This window comes from Acomys russatus, chromosome 11 (genome assembly GCF_903995435.1).
Source record: "Acomys russatus chromosome 11, mAcoRus1.1, whole genome shotgun sequence".
Classification (NCBI taxonomy): Eukaryota; Metazoa; Chordata; class Mammalia; order Rodentia; family Muridae; genus Acomys; species Acomys russatus.
The window spans coordinates 26,733,865-26,742,120 of record NC_067147.1 but is presented as its reverse complement, the minus strand read 5'-3'; the positions used below and the strand labels follow the sequence as shown (position 1 = coordinate 26,742,120).

Genomic DNA, 8,256 nt, shown 5'->3' with positions numbered 1-8,256 from the left:
TTAGGAATCTTACTGTGCCAGACACACTGGAAATCAGCACATGTGTTCTGTGCTGTCTCCTTCTTTTCACACAACAGTAAATCTCCCGTTTCTGTAAAAGCAGAAACTGAAGCTCAGCATTATCAGGACAGTGAAGTCTGACCCTAGGACACACATTACAGCATTTTTTTTAGTCTGTAATATTTAACTATTCTTCATAGAGGAGAAAGAAAAGCTGTATGCGGAGCTTAGAGTCACCCTTTCAGCTGTGTTTCATTCAGCTTCTGCTGGCTTGCCATTTGAATGCTATTTACTCTAGTAATTTATTTCTTTAGAAAACTAAATGTCATATTGATATCCCATTAGAGTTGGCACAGCTTTCCAAATTATTTAGTCTTTCTCCTGAAACAGATTACACATTAGAAGAATGTGTTTAATTAAGTATAGAATAATTATGTCTCTTAATATTTAAATAAAAATTCAAAATAAACAAAATGAATATCCTTAGCTGGGACATGCTACACCTTAGGCATCACACTTTCTTACTCATTATAATGATAGCCCTTTATCCATCTGATGCATGGATAAAAGCATTCTCCAGAGGCTTCAGGTTCTGATGTAGTCATGACACAGCCAGTGAATGTTTGGCAAATACACACAATTAAGAAGTGGTGTATGATGCTCTGTAGAGTGACTTTTCAGGATGGAACTGTCTTCATAATGACAAAATTGGTCTCAGCATGATCCGCTTTTACCTTTTCTATTGTAAATCTAATGTTTCCCTGAGCAGAGGCAGGCATGCCATGGAAACCTGTCAGGTGGGCAAGTTTAATTAGCCTAGAAAAGTACCACTTCAATGTTTCTACATCTAAGCCCCAAAGACAGATATGATTAAATTCTATAAAAAGTATACTTAAAATGGTATTTTGAAGCTCATTAAACTCAGGCTATTCAACATCTATTTGTTAGGAGAAGAATCAATTTAAATTTTTTCAATGGTTCTCTTTGACCAATTAATACTTTGATGACAATAAGATAGGTTAACTCCTGGCAACACCTAGTCTACCAAAAAGATGATGAGCATCAAACAACCGCATTATGGAGATGGCTCCAAATGTGACAAATAAGATACCAGGCAAAATGTCCTCATTTTGGCCACTGACAGGATTCTGCCTAAAAAAGGGCAAGCTTGGATGCCGACAGTCGATAGCCAAACTCTGACAGGGTAAGCAAGCCTCAGTAGTTCCTGCCTCACAAATCTGTCTGTCAGATATATTGAGCCAGAAGGCTGAAGATGCTCCAGTGTTTAGAGTGTTTAGAGAGTTCTGGTACTATTCAGGCAGCAAACTGTCCCTGTCATTTTTTTTTTTTTTTCACTTTGTAAGCTACTAGCCTGAACTTCCCATTTTCTCAGGTAATTAATTTTATTCCTTCTCAAGTCTCTGATGGGATTGAAGACCAGATAGGTTAGTTTTATAAGCTTAGTTGTTTAGGGGTTAAGATATTTTTTGGCTCTAGATAGATATTTTAAGTTGATAAGAGATGAGATATGATAGATATTGATTTACAATCAGAATTTTAGATGTGCCAAGATAGGAAAGATGCTTTCTTCAAGGTTGCTAAAATGTCAAAATACTATGAATGAAACATTTATATAATTCCTGCTTGTTTTGTGGTTATTCTTTCTGTATGTAGTTTATTATACACTATGTGTGTATATGTGTGTGTGTGTGTGTGTGATTGTATGGAGTAATATAAATGTATATGTAAAAAGAATTAATTAAAAAATTTAAAAAATATTTAGATGACATTAAATTCCTCAGATCAAAGAAAAATAAATAAAATATGGAGTGAATAAAACTGTAAGTAGAAAGAGTGATAAATACTGGAATTAACACTAGACATGTGTGAATTGTATTTAATTAAATAATTATGTCCACAATTATTTGTGAATATTTTTTCCTTTCATGAAATATTATTAGAAGAGTAAGAATAATAAATAGTACATGGCAATAAAGTATTTATAAATAGGTAGTTGTTTGCAATTTAAAGAGACTATATTCAAAATTTAATTGCCAAACAAATAACAGTGATATGAAGCAAGTGGCATTTTTATTATTTGCCTGAAAGAGATGCAAAGAAACGTACAATCCTCTTTTGTTACTTCTTGGAGAAATTTCTTGAGTGCTCTAGCAGAAATGTTCAAGGGAGCCACATATACATGCTAACTTATCCTTTTTCTAGATTCACAGCACTTAATAAAGATGTGTTCAAAGCGAGTGTTGGAAGCATGTTGTAGATAAAAGTGCAGTGGCTTATATTTCACTGTACAGACTCTGTTTCTGTAATAAGGCCAGGGTGCTTTCTCTGGGAAAGGACAGAGAACGAGCCTTTCTGCCCTTTCGGGCTACAGCACTTAGTGTTTCTTTCAGTTGCTCAGGTCTGACCATGTGCGTGGGGCCAGCTCTTCACAATGCACAAACAAGTGGATGTGAGCATCCTAGGAATTTGTATTTGAAACAGGTGCAGGGTCAGCTATAGCCCTGTTAGATTCGCTGATCTCTGTTTCAATCTAAGACTGATGAAGTGAGCCCACGAATGAAATATTCTGTATTGGCTATTCAAGCAAGGTATATAGTTTTCATATAAAAGTTTGTGTTTGTCAAAGCAATACTGAAGGAATCAGTGGACTTTTTTTTTTTTTTTTAAATCCTGATGGATCCTATATTATTTGCTTCCCTATTTGCTGTAACCCAATACCTGAAAAGAAACGGCATAAGGGTGAAAAAGTTTATTCTGGTTTACAGGTACACAATAGAGTATTACTCAGCTATTAAAAAACAAGGAAATCTTGAAAATTTCAGGCAAAGGGATGGAACTAGGAAATATCATCCTGGGTGAGGTAACCCAGACCCAGAAAGAAACACATGCTATATACTCAGTTATAAGAAGCTAGTATACTACAATACAGAGACTGATGCACCAACCAAGGACCATGTATGATGTGGACCTAGACCCTCTGCTCAGATGTGTTCTATAGGCGCCAAAGTCTCCTTGTGGGTCCCACAATACGGGCAGTACGGACTACTTCTGACATAGACTATGACACACGCTGATCACTTCCCCCTGGTGGGCGGCTTTGCCAGGCCACAGAGGAAGAGAATACAGATAGTCCAGATGAGACTTCACAAGCTGAGGGCAGCTGTTAGGGGAGGGGTGGTCTTCTTTTTGAGGCCTACGGGGAGGGAAGGGTATGAGGGAGGGAGGGAGGGATCCGGAGGATACGAGGGAGGGGGCTACAATTGGGATGTCAAGTGAATAAATTTAAAATAATTAAACCACATCCCCTGGATGGGAAGGCCTGGTGGCACTCAGAGGAAGGATAGCAGGCTACAAAGAAGAGACTTGATACCCTGTGAGCATATACAAGGGGAGGAGGTCCCCCTCAGTTACAGTCAAAGGGGAGGGGAGTAAGGGGAAAATAAGAGGGAGGGAGGAACGGGAGAATACAAGGGATGGGCTAACAATTGAGATGTAATATGAATGAATTAATAAAATATATTAAAAAATAAAAATAATTAAAAAATTTTTAAAAATTATGAAAAAATAGATATGCAAAATAGTGAAAATATTTTAATGAGCCTTGGTCAGCTACTATAAAAATTTACTTGTACAATATGATTATATGCTTCTAATTATATAATGTTTATAATATAATGTCCCTTATAAAAGTTGATTATTTTCTTCATTTTGAAAGAATAGAAAAAAGAAAAGAGAATATTTAATTTATCAGCACCCCTACCCCCCAAAAATAGAACTCAAGCATTCAACAGTAGATAAGGCATGCTGACTGATGAGACATTGTGTTTGCAATCAGGAAACAGAGGGCACGTCGGAAGTAGGTCAAGGGTGTATAACTTCAAGACCTGCCTTCATAGACCCTTTTCTCCTAGGCAAGTTCTACTTCTTAAATGTTTCATAATCTTCCATTGAGGACCAAATATTTAAACATATAAGCTTAAAACCAGACATTTTTATCTGATGTTATTTCAGATCCACAGTGCTTTAGGCAACATTAATGGATGCATCTTACATATTGGTCTATAATAATGCTCATCTCAGTAGCAATCTTGTCTATAATGAATTCTTTCTGTATCATTTAGAAAAGATTCACTTGTTTCTTATGTACCAGATTTGTTTATCAAGATTTGCAAATAGATAAAGATACCAAAGTAGCATCTCAATGACTCTTGTGATAGGTGTGGCACAGGTATGCTGTTGTGTAGCTCTGCCTGGTATGTTGAACCGTTGAACCTGATTCATAATGGCAGAGTTTGATGTACAAGACAATTTTAAATTAAAGTATACAAAGTCAACAACTGCAGTCAAGCAGTGATCAAGCACTCTGATGCCTACAGTTCTTATGGATGAATTTCTTTAATAAATTTAAAACTTTTTATCAATTCTTCATGAGTTTCATATAACACAACCCACTCCTGGTCATCTCTCCATTCCCTCATATCTTTCCTTTGCTCTTGTTACCTCCAGCATAAAACACACACACACACACACACAAACACACACACACACAAACACACACAACACACAACACACACACACACACACACCAAACAACAATAAAAACTAAACCAAGAAGCAAAGTATAGAAAAACAACTCACCATGAGTGCTGTAGCATATCACAGTGTGCCCCACAGCATATTTCTTTCTTCACACAGCTTCAATGTCCTAACCATTCACAGATAATACAGATTTTGGGGTGGCCTAACTCTGAGCCCTGAATCTGGGCCTGGTTGGTAGCTGAGCTAGTCAGCTCTCTGGTCCTCTCTTATTAACACTATCAGGACAAGCTCTCCAGCACAGCTCCAGACTGAACCACCCCAAGCAGCCAGTCCTCAGAAGGAGGCAGCATCAGCTCTCCTGCTCTCATGCCCTCAGGGCCAGCTCACCTGCATCCAAACCTCCAGAGTCCGCTCCACTGTGTTGGCCAATCAAGGTGCCAGGCTCACTTTCCCAATTGCTGGTGCCTCTGAGGGGCTGGGCCATCTCTCACCCTTCTTACACTTTTGGGGTTGGTTCACTAGTGCCTTACTGTCAGGGCCAGCTGCGATGTGTTACCCAGGGTGAGGTGCAGGCCCCACTCTCCAGAGTGCTACAGCCAGTGTAGAGGCAGCGATAGCTCTCCTGATCTCGTGACCCAGGGCCAGCTCCCCAGGCTATAGAAGGTGGTGTGGGGTTAGGGGGGCATCATGCCACATCACAACAGATGAGTGGTAGGGCCAGCTCTGTCTTGCTTTCACCCCTGTGGCTGCCTCATCTATGCCCTATTGATCAGGGCTAGTCCTACTGTGATTCCTAGGAAAGGTGCAGGGCCTGCTTTCCTGAGTGCTGCAGCCAGTAAGGACTAGGGCCAGCTCACCAGGTCTCAGGGTCTCAATTGCCTCCTGTGCTTAGGAGTGAGGAAGCAGAAGGCATCTCTCCTTGTTGAGTCAGAGGAATAATGGGGCCAGCTCTTTCTCCCTCCCTCCCTCCCTTCCTCCCTCCCTCCCTCCTTTCCTCCCTCCTTACCTCTGTGCCTCCCTTCCCCCTCCAGTCCTCAGAGCTTACTAACAACCTTAGTCTGGCTCACCCATGCCACCTCCATCAAGGCCAGCTCTACTATGCTGCTCAGTTGAGGCACAGGGCTTGCTCTCCTCCTAAGTGCTGTAGGTGGTGAGGGGCAGGGATAACTCTCCCATGGTTACAACCCTGTGGGCAGCATTCCCAAGTGCTGGAGTCAGCTTTCCCAGTCTCATGCCCTTGGGGCCAGCTCATTCACATCCCTGCCACCAGGGCCTATCCATGCACAAGACTCCCTCTCCCAAGTATTGTTGCTGGTGCTAGATGGGGCCAGTTCTTCTGAGCAACATAGCCAGGGAGGGGCAGGGCCAGTTCTGCATAGCCCATGAACATCCATGTGGTCCCCAGTGGCTGCTCCAACCAGGGATGCCCTCATGTTCTCTAGTGGCAATATGAGCCATGGACATTATCACTCAGAACAAGCTACCCCTCTTCAGTTCTATCTCTTTTCACAATGCCCAAGCTGCTCTACTTCTTTTTCTCTCCCATCTCTCTACCACATACTTGCACATCATGGTTTCTCTTGCTGTACGCTGACCAAGCAGCTGTCAGGTCCCTGGATGCTATCCTCTGTTCACTGCGTGGTGGCAAGTGGGTGTCTAAGGCCACAGGAGGGCAGGTCAGTGGGAGGCATAGCTGTCTACAAGACTCTGTCTGTTTTCATCCTCCCTCACTGAGCTGGATGGTGGTAGTTCGGGCTCTATGTGTCTCTGGTCCACCTGTGCCATGGGGCAGAGAGGGTAGGTCTGTAAGGGTTTTTACTCAGCCATAACCACGTGGCGTGGCAGAGCACAGGTGTCTCTGTCTACCTTCCTTCTCCCATACTGCACCCCCAGGAGGATTTGATTTTTATGTGTCTTAGGTATAAAACAGCCGTGGCACCAAGCCAGGCATCCATCTAAGATGAACAAAGGACTGTTTCTGATCTGCCTCTGAGTTATGTAAGAACACCACCACCATCAAGGTGTCTCTTTGTCCACAGCCAGGGGAGGAAAATTATTTTTTTTTTTTAATAAAGGTAGTCTGACTACATTTGTGGTGGTCTGGTATATTATTTAATATTAATTCTAAAAATACCCTTTCCCAGATTTCAAGATGAAGAGTTTTCTTACCATTTCCACATTCTCTTGTGTGGCGATTTCAGTGAAATAGTGATAACTTTGGGCAATGACTCAGAATCTCATGCAAAATCAAATCGCAAGACACGTGGAATATCAGATCCATACAAATAGAGAGCAACAATTTAAAAAATAGTGGACAGAAACACAAATACTATTTAAAGTAAGCCAAAGCTTAGATCTCAGAAAATGGAGAATTAAAACAAATTTTAGTAGAGTGTAAAACGGTACTAGCTAAGATGGCAACATATCAAGTCAGAAGAAGAATCAAGTACAGGTTAACTGGGCAGTCATGACAACTGACAGCCATGCGAGTCCCATGCCTTATAAGGCAAAAAGCATCATAATTTTATCATCAAAGAAGAATTCATCAATGATTTTGTCTTTAATGCATTGCTACAAATGTAAAATGGAGAAAATTAGGGAAAGGGGACTGTATTTAAGATATAATACATTCTGTAGCCTTGTTGTTAAATCTTGAGTTATGAAAATGTATTTCTCATGTACTCTGGTGCCTTACATTTGACCATGTCCCCTGGAGGGGGAGACCTGGTGGCACTCAGAGGAAGGACAGCAGGTTACCAAGGAGAGACTTGATACCCTATGAGCATATACAGGGGGAGGTAATCCCCCCTCAGGAACAGTCATAGAGGAGGGGAATAAGGGGAAAATGGGAGGGAGGGATGAATGGGAGGATACAAAGGATGGGATAACCATTGAGATGTAACAAGAATAAATTAATAAGAAAATTAAAAAAAAAAGAAATTGTATTGTTTTTCAAAATCCCTAAGGACACTTATGGTGGCTTATCAACTTATTATTTTTTATTAAGGCTATTAGTGACTTAGTGACTACTATATGTTTGTATTACTATTTCAAATAAACTATTTTGTTTTCAAGAAGGTAATAATGATATGAAGAATCAATATATATCTTTCTAATTCAAGGGAAGCTCTTATTTTACATAAAATGATAAAACTGATGTCTAAAAAGCAATAATTTTCAATTATCAAGTTAATTTACCCATTCTTCTGATATTTTAATGTCTTTGGTAAGGTCCTCGATACATGGTTGCTTGAAAGGTGCTTATAGGTGTCCAGCTACAGCCCTTCACCACTTGAAGTAAGTCATTTGTTCTTTGAGTCAGTCAAGTATTTCTAATGTTTATAAAACTCTCTCTTCCTATAACTATACTGTTAGTTGTTATTTCAGGAAACTTATGCTACAGTAAAACAAAAAATGTCATCAAGCTGATTGCTTTAAAAAAGTAGAAATTTATTTTTCTCATTCTAATGGAAGCCAGAAATTCCAGCCTTAATGTGGTGGCCAATTGAGTTCCTTGTGTGAACTCTCTTCCCAGCTTGCATTCTATCCATGTTTTACTGTCTCCTTTTTAGGGGGGAAAGAGAAAGAGAGACAGAGAGAGAGAGAGAGAGAGAGAGAGAGAGAGAGAGAGAGAGAGAGAGAGAGAGAGAGAGACAGAGAGAGAGAGAGAGAGAGAGAGACAGAGAGAGAGAGAGA

General features: G+C 40.3%; 1 non-coding gene across 1 annotated transcript; it reads right to left on the bottom strand.

The window, feature by feature from the left end:
* Positions 1-6,466: 6,466 nt before the first annotated feature.
* LOC127196045 (small nucleolar RNA SNORA48) lies at positions 6,467-6,608 on the bottom strand. Its single transcript, XR_007831443.1, has one exon. It is a non-coding gene; the product is annotated as a small nucleolar RNA SNORA48 (small nucleolar RNA).
* Positions 6,609-8,256: the final 1,648 nt, after the last annotated feature.